Source organism: Aotus nancymaae, unplaced genomic scaffold (assembly GCF_030222135.1).
Source record: "Aotus nancymaae isolate 86718 unplaced genomic scaffold, 86718_ANA_hifiasm-v0.15.2.pri h1tg000081l, whole genome shotgun sequence".
NCBI lineage: Eukaryota > Metazoa > Chordata > Mammalia > Primates > Aotidae > Aotus > Aotus nancymaae.
Window position 1 is genome coordinate 1,055,690 of NW_026988496.1, and position 13,964 is coordinate 1,069,653.

Here is a 13,964-nt window from a genome sequence, read left to right on the forward strand (position 1 = left end):
GGAGCTTAAATGTCATGATGAACGGGAAGCATCCAGAGCACAGAGGAGCTGCAAGCCTCCATTCCACACCAAGAGCTAGCACCGGATAGGAATGTGGACAGGGAGGCCCACAGTCAAGAAGCAGGGGTTTTAGGGTTGTTTCTGCTAGTGCTGCGAAAAACCCCATTGTTGTTTTCCTGGGAACTCACTGTGTTGAATCTGTAATGGCTTTCGGTAGCATGGAGGTGTTAACCGTCTTCCTGTCCATGACCACGGGATGCGTCTCCATTTATCAGTCTTCGATGTGTTTCATCAGTGTTTGACCGATTTCAGTGTGCACACCTTTCACACTCCTGGATGAATGTGTTCCAATGTGTTTTATTCTTGTCCTGGTATTCTAAATACGTTGGTTCCCCGGTTGTCTTTTTTTGATAGTTTGTTTTTAGGGCATAGAAATGCCAGTGATTTTTGCATGTTGCTTTTCCATTCTGCAACTTTGCTGACTTTGTCTATCGGTTTTGATCGCTTTTTTTTTGGTGCAATGTACATTAGGATTTTCTCTCTGTGAGATCATGTCATCTGCAAGCATAGATAATTGAGCTTCTTACTTTCTAATTTGGGCACCTTTTATTTCTTTTTCTTACAATACATGATCAAATCAGCATAAGGCTGTGTCCCGTGTGTGTGTGTGTGTGTGTGTGTGTATGTGTGTGTGTGCAGGCATATGTGCTGGGACCCATGTATGCACTCACTTGAGAATCAAATTAATTGGGGTGCTCTCCCTTGAGGGAGAATGGGCTGATTCACAGAGTGAAGGATCTGTGAAGGCTCCAATGCGCCAAAGGAGGACTAGGATGTACCTTAAACAAGAGGTGTTTTTCAATTCTAAAACCTAGGAGGGCATGGAGTGGGACAGCTACATGCCGATTTGATGGCCTATTCTAGGAAAGAGAAATAAAAAGCAAGCAAATTGGAAACTAAGAAGCTCAATTTTCTCTGGCTGCAGATGACAGGATCTCACATAGAGAAAACCCTGATGGACACTGCACCAAAAAATGGTCACAACCAATAAACAAAGTCAGCAAAGTTACAGAGTGCAAAAGCAACATGTGAAAATCACCCCCATTTCTATGCCCGAACAACAAACTATCTGAAAAACACACCCAGAAAACCAGCGTATTCTTAGAATACCAGGACAAGAATAAAACCCTTTGGAATACATTTACCCAGGGAGGTGAAAGGTGCGCACACTGAAACAGATTGAACACTGATGAAACACGCAGAAGACCAATAAATGGAGACACGTCCTGTGTTCATAGACGGGAAGATGCTTAACACGTTTATGCTACCCAAAGCTGTTACAGGTTCAACGCAGTGAGTCCCTAGGGAAGCGACAATGGTGTTTTTACAGCACTAGCAGAAACAACCCTAAAACTCATGCTTCTTGACTGTGAGCCTCCCTTCCCATATTCCTATCGGGTGCTCGCTCTTGGTGTCGAACAGAGGCTTGAAGCTCCTCTGTGTTCCCAGTGCTTCACAGGCATCTTGAAGAGTGCTGTCACCAGACACTGAATCTGCCAGCACCTTTACCTTGAACTTCCCAGTCTGCAGAACTGTGGGAAATAAACAGTTGTTCTTTAAGCTATCCAGTCTATGGTACTCTGTTATAGCAGCCTGAACTAAGATTCTAATCATCAGGGAAATGCAAATCAGAACCACAATATCACCTCACCCCTGTTGGCATGGCCATTATTAAGAAAAAAAAAAAAGAAAGAAATTGGAACCCTTGTGCACTAGTGAGGATGTGAAATGGTACGCCCACTATCAAAAACAGTATGGGACTTTCTCCAAAATTTAAAAATAGAACTACCCAAATATGGTCCAGCATTCTCACTTCTAGGTATATATCCAGAAGGCCTGAAAAAATATCTTGACTATAGATTTGCACACCCATGTTCATGGCAGCATTATTTACAGTAGCCAGGAGGTAGAAACAACCTGACTCTCCCTTAATAGATGCATGGAGTTTTACAATGCGGTGCATACATACAATGAAATATTATTCGGTCTTTTAAAAATGATAATCCTATCACATGATACAACATGAATGAAACTTCAGGACATTATGCTAAGTAAGGGAAGCCAGTCACAAAAAGAAAAACATTGCATAATTCTAGTTATATGAGGTACTTTAAAAAGTCAAACTCTCAGAAACAAAAATAAAAGGGTGATTGCCAGGGGCTGCGGAGAGCAGGGGAAAGAGGAGTTGTTCAGTGGGTGAAGAGTTTCAGTTTTGCAGGATGAAAAGGGATCATTTGCACAATAAGGTTGATATAGTTAACACTACTGTACTGTACACTTAAAAATGATTAAGATGCTACATTTTATGTTACTTCTTTACCACAATCAAAAAAAGTTCTATCCAGAGAAATTAGGTAAGAAAAAAACCCAAAAGGCATTCAAACTAGAAAGGGAGTTGTAAAGTTGTCTCTGTTCACAGGTGACACAATTCTATACATAGAAAATCTGAAAGAATCTACAAAACCATTACTAAAGCTAATAAACAAATTAATACACAAATTCAACAAGGTTGCAGAGAATAGGATAGATCAAAAGGCAAAAATTATAAAAATACTGTATGATTCCATTTATATGAGGTACCAGAGCAATCAAATTCATATTGACAGAAAGTAGAATGCTGTTTGCCAGCATCTGAGTGGGGGAAGAGGAAATGGGGTTATTTCATGGGTACAGTTTCAGTTTGGGAAGATGAAACAACTTGTAGAGATTGATCGTGGCGGTGGTTGTACAGCAATGGTAATGTAGTTAATACTACTAAACTGTATGCTTAACAATAGTTAAAATTGCAAACTTGTTTGTAACAAGAAAACAGATTTACTGATTTTAAGAGAAAAGATACTACTTTGTTTTGAAAAAGACAAGAAAGCTAGCCCAAGTACACATCTGAAATACTCAGAAAAATCCTACTCATATCTTCCAATCATTTGTTTAAATAACACACTAAAAATTAATAAATATTTTTATAATTCCAAAAGTCTCACAGTTATTGTACAATGAAAATCACCCACAAACTATTATTTAGCTCATGCCAACTTTGCGAAGATATGGTTTACTGTATGATTCCATTTATATGGTTAGACGCATCATGCTTTGGCTTTTTTTTGTCTTTTTTTCTAATAAGAGTTAATATCTTTGCTTTCAGGCTTTTTTCCCCAACCTTAAATATTACATACATACACCAAAAATTACATAGCTGCAATGTGCTCAACAGCATCCTCTCGGCCTGGAGCTTCACATTATCAAAAGCTTAGAAAACTTGTAGACCTCTGAGCCTGTCTCTGGGCACTAGGAGAGCCCCTGCTGGCCGTCCCCTTCTGGATTGAGCCTGCAGTTTGTAAGCAAAGGGCTGATAGCAGGCCTCCTTCTAGTCCAAGAGAGGGCTGGCTCGCTCGGAGTTCAGTGAGCTACACACCACATCCCAGTGTGACCATGTGATGGGGGAGAGACCCTAGCACTTGCCCTGGCCTTGTGCAGCTGCTCTCACCCCAGCAGCCTCCAACAGAAGAGCAAGGCACCTACAGCTGTTGCTTTCCCCGCAGCTCCCTGGTCCTCAACTCCGTGTGCATATGTGAAGGCCACCACCTCTAATGGGTGTCACCCTGAACCCAGCCTGGTCCCAACCTCTCTTAGAGAGCAAGTTCAACAGGCCTGGGGGCTACAATGTGGTCGACAGGACAGTGTAGAGCTGGGAGTCAGTGACAGCAGCTACAACTCCCAAGGGATAGTGTTGACGCTGGGGGACTAGGGAGGAGGACCTGGTGGAGGTGGCAGCAGGAGGGTTTGGGACACAAGGAGGCTCAAGTTGAACTGAAGAGGCTGAAAAGGACCAGGGGAATTGTTGGCGCAACCCACACCTCATGCAAGGCACATCTGCTCTCCTGCGGGTCTGCAGGGCACTGGCCCAGAGAGCCCAGCGGCAGGCCCTGGAATACCCGCCTCTGACCTGAGAAGGGACAGCAAGGGAGCAAGTGCCGGGACATTCTGCTGGGGTGACAAATGGAAAATCAGCAACAAGGTTCCGATTTTTTTTGCCACGGGGGACCCGCCTGTTGAAATCTCGCTTCAGAATAAACGGCGGCATCTCAGCACTCTTCTTCTAGTTCAGCATCAAATTCACCTTGGGGAGAAGAGGGCAGTCAGGGCTTGCAGTGGGGACAGAGGGGCATGGGAAGAGGGCGATTCCGGGGGGAGTGAGCAGACGGCAACTGGCCTTTCCCACGGTGATGCTCCTTCCTCTGTGCCTGGCACCTACTTGTTCCTCCCATAGCATTTCTCACAAAAATCATATCAGGAAATATATATTTACAAAACCAAATGCATTATACAAAAAAACCCATCGCATTATTCAGTAAACATGTTTTTAAATAATTAAAAACTTTATTCAGCTGGGCACAGTGGTGGCTCACACCTGTAATCCCAGCATTTTGGGAGGCCAAGGCCAGTGGATCACCCAAGGTCAGGAGTTTGAGACTAGCCTGGCCAACATGGTGAAACCTCTTTACTAAAAATACAAAAACTGCCTGGGCATGGTGGCGGGTGCCTGTAATCCCAGCTACTCGAGAGACTGAGGCAGGAGAATTGCTTGAAGCTAGGAGGTGGGGGTTGCGGTGAGCCAAGATTGCGCCACTGCACTCCAGCCTGGGTGACAGAGTGAGAGTCCATCTCAAAAATAAATAAATAAATAAAATAAAAAGTTTATTCAACTGTAGACCAAACTTGGAAAAGAATATTGCATTATCACACATGTACTATCTCTACAAAAGTTGTTTACCACATTTATATAAGATAGCCAGGAGAGATCCAAGATGGCTGATCACTAGCAGCTTGGGCACATACCTCCCAGTGAAAGCGCAGAGAACAAGAGGACGCCACACTTTCAGATGAATATTTGTTGCTCACGGACCAGGAGATTCCCAGTGGAGGAGCCCCACGGGTCGCCAGAGCGACTCTTGTGGCCGGCGTGGCGGTTTTGCTGGCGCCTTAGCGCGGCAGTTCTAGGTGCAGAGTCCGGAGGTTCCTGGGCAGAAAAGCACCATCAATCTTAACACCGCTGTTTTGGCCGGCACAGTGGATTGCTCAGATTTCAGCCCTGGGAATCAACAAGTGACGTCCGCTCAGAGACCTAGTTAGAAAGTTGGTAATTACAAAGACGACAGAGGGATAAATATATAATGAAGGGAAGAAACCAGCCTAAAAAGGCAGAGAATACTCAAAATCAGAATGCCTCTCCCTCTACAGGGGATCACAATTCCTCATCAGTAACGGAACAAGGCTTAATGGAGAACGAGTGTGTTCCAATAACAGAAGCAGGCTTCAAAATGTGGGTGATAAGAAACTTCCGTGAATTAAAAGAACTTGTTCTAATCCAATGCAAAGAAACTAAGAACCTTGAAAAAAGGTTTGACGAAATGCTAACGAGAATGGACAATTTAGAGAGGAATATAAGTGAATTGATGGAGCTGAAAAACACAACACGAGAACTTCGCGAAGCATGCACAAGTTTAAACAGTCGAATTGATCAAGCAGAAGGAAGGATATCAGAAGTCGAGGACCAGCTCAGTGAAATGAAACGAGAAGACAAGATTGGAGAAAAAAGGATGAAAAGGAATGAGCAAAGTCTCCAGGAAATATGGGACTATGTGAAAAGACCTAATTTACGTTTGATAGGTGTACCTGAATGTGACGAAGAGAATGAATCCAAGTTGGAAAATACTCTTCAGGATATCATTCAGGAAAACTTTCCCAACCTGGCAAGGCAGGGTAATATTCAACTCCAGGTAATACAGAGAACACCACAAAGATATTCTTCAAGAAGACCAACCCCAAGGCACATAATTGCCAGATTTATTAGGGTTGAAATGAAGGAGAAAATACTAAGGGCAGCCAGAGAGAAAGGTCAGGCTACCCATAAAGGGAAACCTATCAGACTTACAGCAGATCTCTCAGCAGAAACCCTGCAAGCCAGAAAAGAGTGGGGACCAATATTTAACATCCTTAAAGAAAAGAACTTTCAACCCAGAATTTCATATCCAGCCAAACTAAGCTTTATGTGCGAAGGAAAAATTAAATCTTTTGTGAACAAACAAGTACTTAGAGAGTTCACCACCACCAGGCCTGCTTTACAAGAGCTTCTGAAAGAAGCACTATACATATAAAGGAACAACCAATATCAGCCTTTCCAAAAATATATCAAAAAGCAAAGAGCATTAACACAGTGAAAAATGTACACCAACTAATGGGCAAAACAGCCAGCTAGCATCAAATGGCAGTATTAAACTTATATATATTCTAATTGGATAAAAAGCCAAAACCCATCGGTGTGCTGCATCCAGACCCATCTCACATGCAGCAATACACAAAGACTCAAAACAAAGAGAAGGAGGAAGATTTACCATCCAAACAGAGAGTAAAAATAAACAAATAAACAAAAAGCAGGAGATGCAATTCTCGCCTCTGATAACGTAGACTTTAAAGCAACAAAGATCAAAAGAGGCAAAGAAGGTCATTACATAATGGCAAAAGGATCAATGTAACAAGAAGAGCTAACGATTCTATAGATCAACCAGACAGAAAATTAACAAGGACATCCAGGAGTTGAACTCAGACCTGGAACAAGTAAACTTAATAAACATTTATAGAACTCTCCACTTCAAATACACAAAACATACATTACCACCTCACACCTATTCCAAAAGTGACTACATAATTGGAAGTAAATCACTCCTCAGTAATCGCATAGCATTTCATAGGTTTAAATGAAATATTGGTTGGCTGCTTGTTTGTTATTTTCTTCCCTTATTCCTTCCTGTCTACATCATTAAGTATAATTATTGGTATAAAAGAGGTTTTCAATACCCATTACTAAACTGCATTCTAGCCTGGGCAAGAAAGCGATACTCCTATTCTCTCTCTCTCTCTCTTCCTTTTTCTTCCTCTTCTTCATTCTTTTTTTCTTTCTTTAAAAACAAAACAAAACAAAAAACCTTCATACTTGTAAAACTTAGTTAATTATGAAAAGCCATAAAATGTTACTTCAGTGCAAGCTAATAATAGTTTATAAACTGCACTTGTTGTTAATCAGTTCAGATATAAGCAAACTCAGAATGACATGATTGATTTTTAAATTTTTTTCTTCCTCTGATATTTTCTTTAAAAAAAAAAAAAAAAAAGATACCCAGTCAATTGTAAAATATGTTCAACTATCTCCTTGTGTTACTATGTTTCTGTGCTTGTGGGAATGAATAATACAATCTGCCTAATTTAAATGAAATTTAAATGACGGCACTTAAAAGAATCACACTAACTTAAAAAAAAGACAATGAAAGAAGTTTTGGTTTCTGATTCTGAAATGGTGGCATAGGTGCAAGCTGGCTTCACTCTACCTCAAAGAAAAACGAAAACAAATATATGATGCCAAGATTATCATCAGTAACATCCCTGAACTCATCTGTGAGGATAAGTCAGTTCGCAGGGCCACAGAGAAGCGAAAAATTGCCAAGCAAACAATAAGAGAATTGGATTTCCATATCTGTAACATTGTCCCCCGAACCTGCTTGGCATCATGTGTGCGGAAAATTGCCCTTTAGTTATGGTTTCTACATGGAAGAAGTGATACTGAGGGGAAAGGTCAGCTTCCCCACCATCTCGGGGTCCCTGGCAGAAAAGCTGTTCCTGACTCAACCCACAGGAAGCATCGTGAGTGCCTGAGGGGAGAAACGTCCCTGAGGACAGCCAGAGACAAAACGGGGAGGCAGAAGTGTCGTCCTCAGCCCTGGAACCTCTGCTCTGTAACTCAGCCAAAGGAGATGCCAAATGAGAGCGGCTGTTCAGCAGCACCACACTGTAGGTGGTATGTTCCACGGGGCCCCCTGGGCACGGACCCTTAGCCAGCTAGCTCTTCCACACTGCCGAGACAACACCTTTGGGACCTCCCCCATTCTGGATGGCCAGCACTCTGATCATTCGCTTAGACGAGACAAACTTGGGCTTAAGGCACCATCTAATGCTGTAAAGGAGGCAATTGCCTAGCAGAAAATAAATAAGACATTCAACAGGTAAATTACGCAGAATCTCTAAGCAAACATAAAATTCCAAACAAGCCAGAGTAGACTGGAATAAATAACAAATCCTTTAGGTACTTCACTTTATTTGTAGCTGTTGTGAATGAGATTACTTTCTTGATTTCTTTTTCAGAGTGTTCACTGTCGGCATATAGAAATGCTACCGATTTTTGTGTGTTGATTTTGTATCCTGCAACTTACCTGAATTTGTTCATCAGTTCAAATAGTTTATTGTTGGAATCCTTAGGTTTTTGCAAATACAAGATCATGTCATCTGCAAACAAGTGGAAGGATGATTACCAGAGGCCGGAAAGGATAGTGAGGGGTGAGGGAGAGCTGTGGGTCTGTATGTTCCTTCTATACCCAGTTTTGTGAGGGCTTTCACCAGGAAGGAATTTTGAATTTTATCAAATGCTTTTTTCAGCATCAATGGAAATGATCATATGGCTGTTATCATTCATTCTGTTGATATGACGTATCACACTGATTGATTTGCATATGTTGAACCATCGTGGGATCCCTGGTATAAATCCCACTTGGTTTTGATGATGGCTGAACGTCTTTCCTCTAAGATTTGGGGCACAACAAGACGCCCACGTTCACCAGTTTTGTTCAACCTGGTGCAGGAAGTTCTAGCTGGAGCAATCAGACAAGAGAAAGAAATAAAAGTCACCCAAATTAGAAAGAAAGAAGTCAAATTGTGAATGTATTGCTGAATTCGGTTTGCTAGTATTTTGCTAAAGATTTTTGCATCAATATTCATTAGAGAAACTGGCCTGTAGCTTTCTTTTTTCTTTTTCTTTTCTTCTTTTTTTTAACATGTCTTTGTCTGGTTTTTGGTATCAGGGCAATACTGTCCTTGTAGAGTGAGTTTGGAAGTATTCCCTCCTACTCTGTTTCTCAGAATTGTTTGAGTAGGATTAGTATTAGTTCTTCTTGAAATTTCTGTTCCTTTCTGATGTAGATGCTTTTAGATATACTCTTCTCTCTTAGCACTGCTTTTGATGTATCCCATAGTTTAGGTATGTTATATTTCCATCATCATCCATTTCAAGAAACTATTACATTTCCTTCTTAATTTCCTCACTGACCCACCGGCCATTCGGGAGCATACCGTTTAATTTCCACGTATTTGTATAGTTTCTAAAATGTCTGCAGTTATTCATCTCTAGTTTTATTCCACCGTGGTCAGAGAAGATGTCTGATATTATTTCAATTTTTTGAATGTTTTAAGACTCGTAACCTCACATGGTCTGTCCTTAAGAGGGATCCATGTGCCGAGGAAAAAAATGTGTATTCTGCAGCCGTTGCATGAAATGTTCTCTAAATACCTATTAGATCCATTTGCTTGACAGCGCAGATTAAGTCTGATGTTTCTTTGTTGATGTTCCGTGTGGAAGACCTCTCCAATGCTGAAAGTGTGATGTGGAAGTCTCCAGCTATTATCGTATTGGGGTCTATCCCTCTCTTTAGCGCTAGTAATATTTGCTTTTTATATCTGGGTGCTCCAGTGTTGAGTGCATATATATTTACAATTGTTATATCCTCTTGCTCAGTTAACCTCTTTATCATGAGGCTTCCATATACTATTTACCATGAGGCTTCCAGATACTATTTTATAACCCATTATTTTAAACTCATGACAATTAGCACTGATTGCATACACAAACAAATAAGTCAAAAGATAACTAATAAAAAAATCTGCACCTTAACTTCATTCACCCACTTTTTAAAAAAATTTATTTATTTTACTTTAGGTGCATACTATATCTGGCATTTCTCCCCACGTTATCCCTCCCCACACTCCCTTCCCTCCCCACCCCCTACTGTCCTTCCCCTACCCCCCTAACTGCCCCCAGTGTGTAATGTTCCTCTCCCTAAGTCCACGTGTTCTCCTTGTTCAACACCCACCTACGAGTGAGAACATACAGTGTTTGGCTTTCTGTTCAGGTGTCAGGTTGCTGAGAATGATGGTTTCCAGATTCATCCAAGTCCCTACAAAGGACACGAACTCATCCTTTTTTATGGCTGTGAAGTATTCCATGGTGTATATGTGCCACGTTTTCCCTGTCCAGTCTATTATTGATGGGCATTTGGGTTGGTTCCAGGTCTTTGCTATTGTACACAGGGCTGCAATGAACATACATGTGCATGTGTCTTCATAGTAGAACAATTCATAGTTCTTTGGCGTTCGCTCACTTTTTAACTTTTTATCATTTTTCTTTGTGTCTCTTCGTACTGTCTATGTCTTGAAAAGTGGTCACAGTTATTATTTTTTTATACAGTCTTTTTGTGTGTGTATTTAGTTGTTAAAATTTTGTTTTCCTGCAGGATGAACAACCAACTGAGGCTTCCATTTCGCCATTGCGCTCCACCCTCCCAACTGCATTCTCAACTCCACAATTTCTGCTTGATTTCTTTCAAGGATTGCAATCTCTTTGTTAAATCTATCTGATAGATTTCTGAATTTCCTCTCTGTGTTATCTCGAAATTATTTGATTTGCCTCCAAACAGCTATTTTGAATTACCTGTCTCAAAGGTCACATATCTTTGTTGCTCCAGGCCTGGACCCTGGTGCCTCATTTAGTTCACTTGGTGAGGTCATGTTGACCTGGAGGGTCTTGATGCTTGTGGATATTCATCTGTACCTGGGCATTGAAGAGTTAGGTATTCATCATAGTCTTTGCAGTCCGGGCTTCTTTGTACCCATCTTTCTTCAGAAACCTTTCCAGACATTCAAAGGGAGCTGGGCATCATAGTCTAAATTGTATCTGCATTAGGGGTTACCCCAAGCCCAGTGACACTGGGGTCCTTGCAGGCTTGTAGAGGTACTGCCTTAGTGGTCTTGGATAAGATCCAGAATTCTCTGAATTACCAGAGACTCTTGTTTTCTTCCCTTATTTCTCCCAAACAAAGTCTCTCTCTCTGTCTCTCTCTCTATCTCTCCCTCTTTGGCACCCCTCCCCGCCATTTCTCACTCTTGCTCTTGCTCTCATTCTGTCTCGCTCTCAGTTGCTCTTCATCTCTCTCTGTGCTGAGACACCTGGAGCTGCAGGTGGGGTGACACAATCCCCGCTGTGGCCACCACCACTGGGGCCTTGCTGGGTCAAACCTGAAGCCAGCACATCACTGGGTCTCACTCATTACCTGGCTATAACCACTACCCAACTACTGCCTATGTTCACTCAAGGCCCTAGGACTCTACAATCAGCAGGCGGCAAAGCCAGCCAGGCCTGTGTCCTTCCCTTCAGGGTGGCGAGTTTCCCCAGACCTCAGGTGGGTCAAGAGATGCCTTCAGGGAGCCAGGGAAGCCTCTTCCTGTGGCCACTACCACTGCAGGCCCAGAGGGACTGTTGCCAGGCTGCTGCCTGTGTTCATTTAAGACCGAAGGGCTCTCCAGTCAGCTTGTGGTGAATGCTGCCAGGCCTGGGACTCACCCTTCGGGACAGTGGACTCTCCTCTGGCCCAGAGAAGGTGCCAAAGTCCCATGCAAGAGCCAGGGCCTGGACTCAGGGACCCCAAGAGCTCGCTTGCTGCTCTGCCACACTGTGGCCAAGCTGGCACCTAAGGTGCAAGGCAAAATCCCCTTTACTCTTCCCTCTGCTGTTCTCCAGAAGAAAGTGTCTCTGCTCATAGCCACTGCAGCTGGGAATGTGCTGGGTGTTCCCTGAAGCCAACATGTCTTACGAGTCTCATCCAGAGCCTGGGGCATATACCTGGGTATCACTGCAGGTTCCTCAGGGCCCGAGGGCTCTTTAGTCAGCAGGTGATGAATCCTGTCAGGGCTGAGTCCTTCCCTTCAAGGCAGCAGATTCTCTTCTGGTCCAGACTGTGTCTAGAAATGTCATCCAGGAGCTAGAGCCTGAAATGGGGGCCTCAAGACTCTGCCCAGTGCTCTATCCTACTGTGGGTAAGCTGATGTCCAACATGCAAGACAAAGTCTTCTTTACACTTCCCTCTCCTCTCCTCCAGTGAAGGAAGGAGTCTCTCCTGGAGCTGCGAGCAGTGCTGCTGGGGTTGGGAGAGCCATGGTGCATGCGTTCCCTCAGCCACCCTGGCTGATGTCTCACTAAGCCGTGTGCTGCCCATGTCCTCGGTTCTGAGCCCAGCACAGCACTATGAGTCGCAGTCCTTGTGGCCTAGACCACCTCTCAGGTTTATCTAGAACCTCAGATCCCACAGTGGTGAGGCTTGCTGAAACAGTAGAAAAACACAGGAAGAATTAATGTGCTGTGGAATTTGGTTTGCTAGTACTTTGTTGAGGATTTTTGCTTCTGTGTTCATCAGGGATATGGGCCTAGAATTTCCTTTACTGTCCTTATCTGGCTTTGGTATTAGGGCAGTGCTGGCCTTGTCAAATGAGTTTGGAAGTGTTTCTTCTTCTTCAGTTTATTGGATGAGCTTGAGAAGGATTGGTCTTCATCTTCCTCTAAATGTTTGGTAGATTTCAACAGAAAGCCATCAGGTCCTGGGCTTTTCTTTGATGGGTGACTTTCCATTACTGATTCAATCTCCTTATCCAGTTTTTGTTTGTTCAGATTTTTTATTTCTTTATAATTCAGTCTTGGTATGTTCTATGGATAAAAGACATTTATTCATTTCTTTTTGGTTGTCCTATTTCTTGTACAATTTTTCATAAAATTCTAGTATAATCCTTTTAATTTCTGTAGCATGGTTGTAATGTCTCCTCTTTAATTTTTGATTTTAGTTAGTCTTTCCTTTTTTTTTTAATCTGGCTAAGCAGTTGACGATTTTGTGGATCTTTTCAAAAAAACCAACTCTGATTTGTTACCATTTTCTATGGTCTTTCAAGTGTCAGTTTCATTTATTTGTGCCTTGATGCTGATTATTATCTTTCTTCTGCTACCTTTGGGCATAAACCGTCTTCTTTTTCCAGTTCCTCGAGGTGTAACATTCGGTCGTTATTTGAAATCTTCCTTGTTTTTTGACGTAAGCAATTGTTGTTGCTGTAAACTTCCCCTTAGAACTGTGTTTTTCCTGCATTTCACATGTCTTGGCATGTTGTGAGTCCATTTTCCTTTGTCTCAAGACAGTTTTTAATTTCCATTTTAAGTTGTTCTTTGATCAATTGGTTGTTCGGGAACATGTTTCATTTGTTTGTATTTGTGAATTTTCTGAAATTCTTCCTCTTACTGATTCCTAAGTTCCTACCATAGTGGTCAGAAAAGATATTCGATATGATTTCAATCTTCTTAAACGTGCTGACTTGTTTTGTGGCCTAACATATAGTCTACCCTGGAGAATGTTCAGTGTGCACTTGAGAAGAATGTGTCTTCTGCTGCTGTTAGACGGAACACTCTGTCTATGTCTGTTAGGTCCGTTTGCTTTACACCGTTCAAACCCACATTGTCCTTATTTTACCCACAGGTTTTCTACTTTCTTTTTCTTATTACTAACTAACATCCTTTTTCTTGGCCGACTGTGATGGCTCAAGCGTGTAGTCCCAGCACTTGAGAGTCTGAGGCAGGCTGATCACTTGAGCTCAGGAATTCCTGACCAGCCTGGGCAACATGGTGAAACTCTGTTTCTACACAAAATGCAAACCGACAATAACAAAAAAAATTACCTGGGCATGGCAGTGCATGTATGCAGTCCCAGCTTCTTGGGAGGCTAATGTAGGAGGTTTCCTTGCGCCTGGGAAGTTGAGGTTGCAGTGAGCAATGATCACACCACTGCACTCCAGCCCAGGCGACAGAGTGAGACCCTGTCTCAGAACAAAGAAAGAAACAAAAAACAAAACCCAGGCTGGGCGCTGTGGCTCACACCTGTAATCCCAGCACTTTGGGAGCCTGAGGTGGGGGGATCACCAGGTGAGGAGATAGA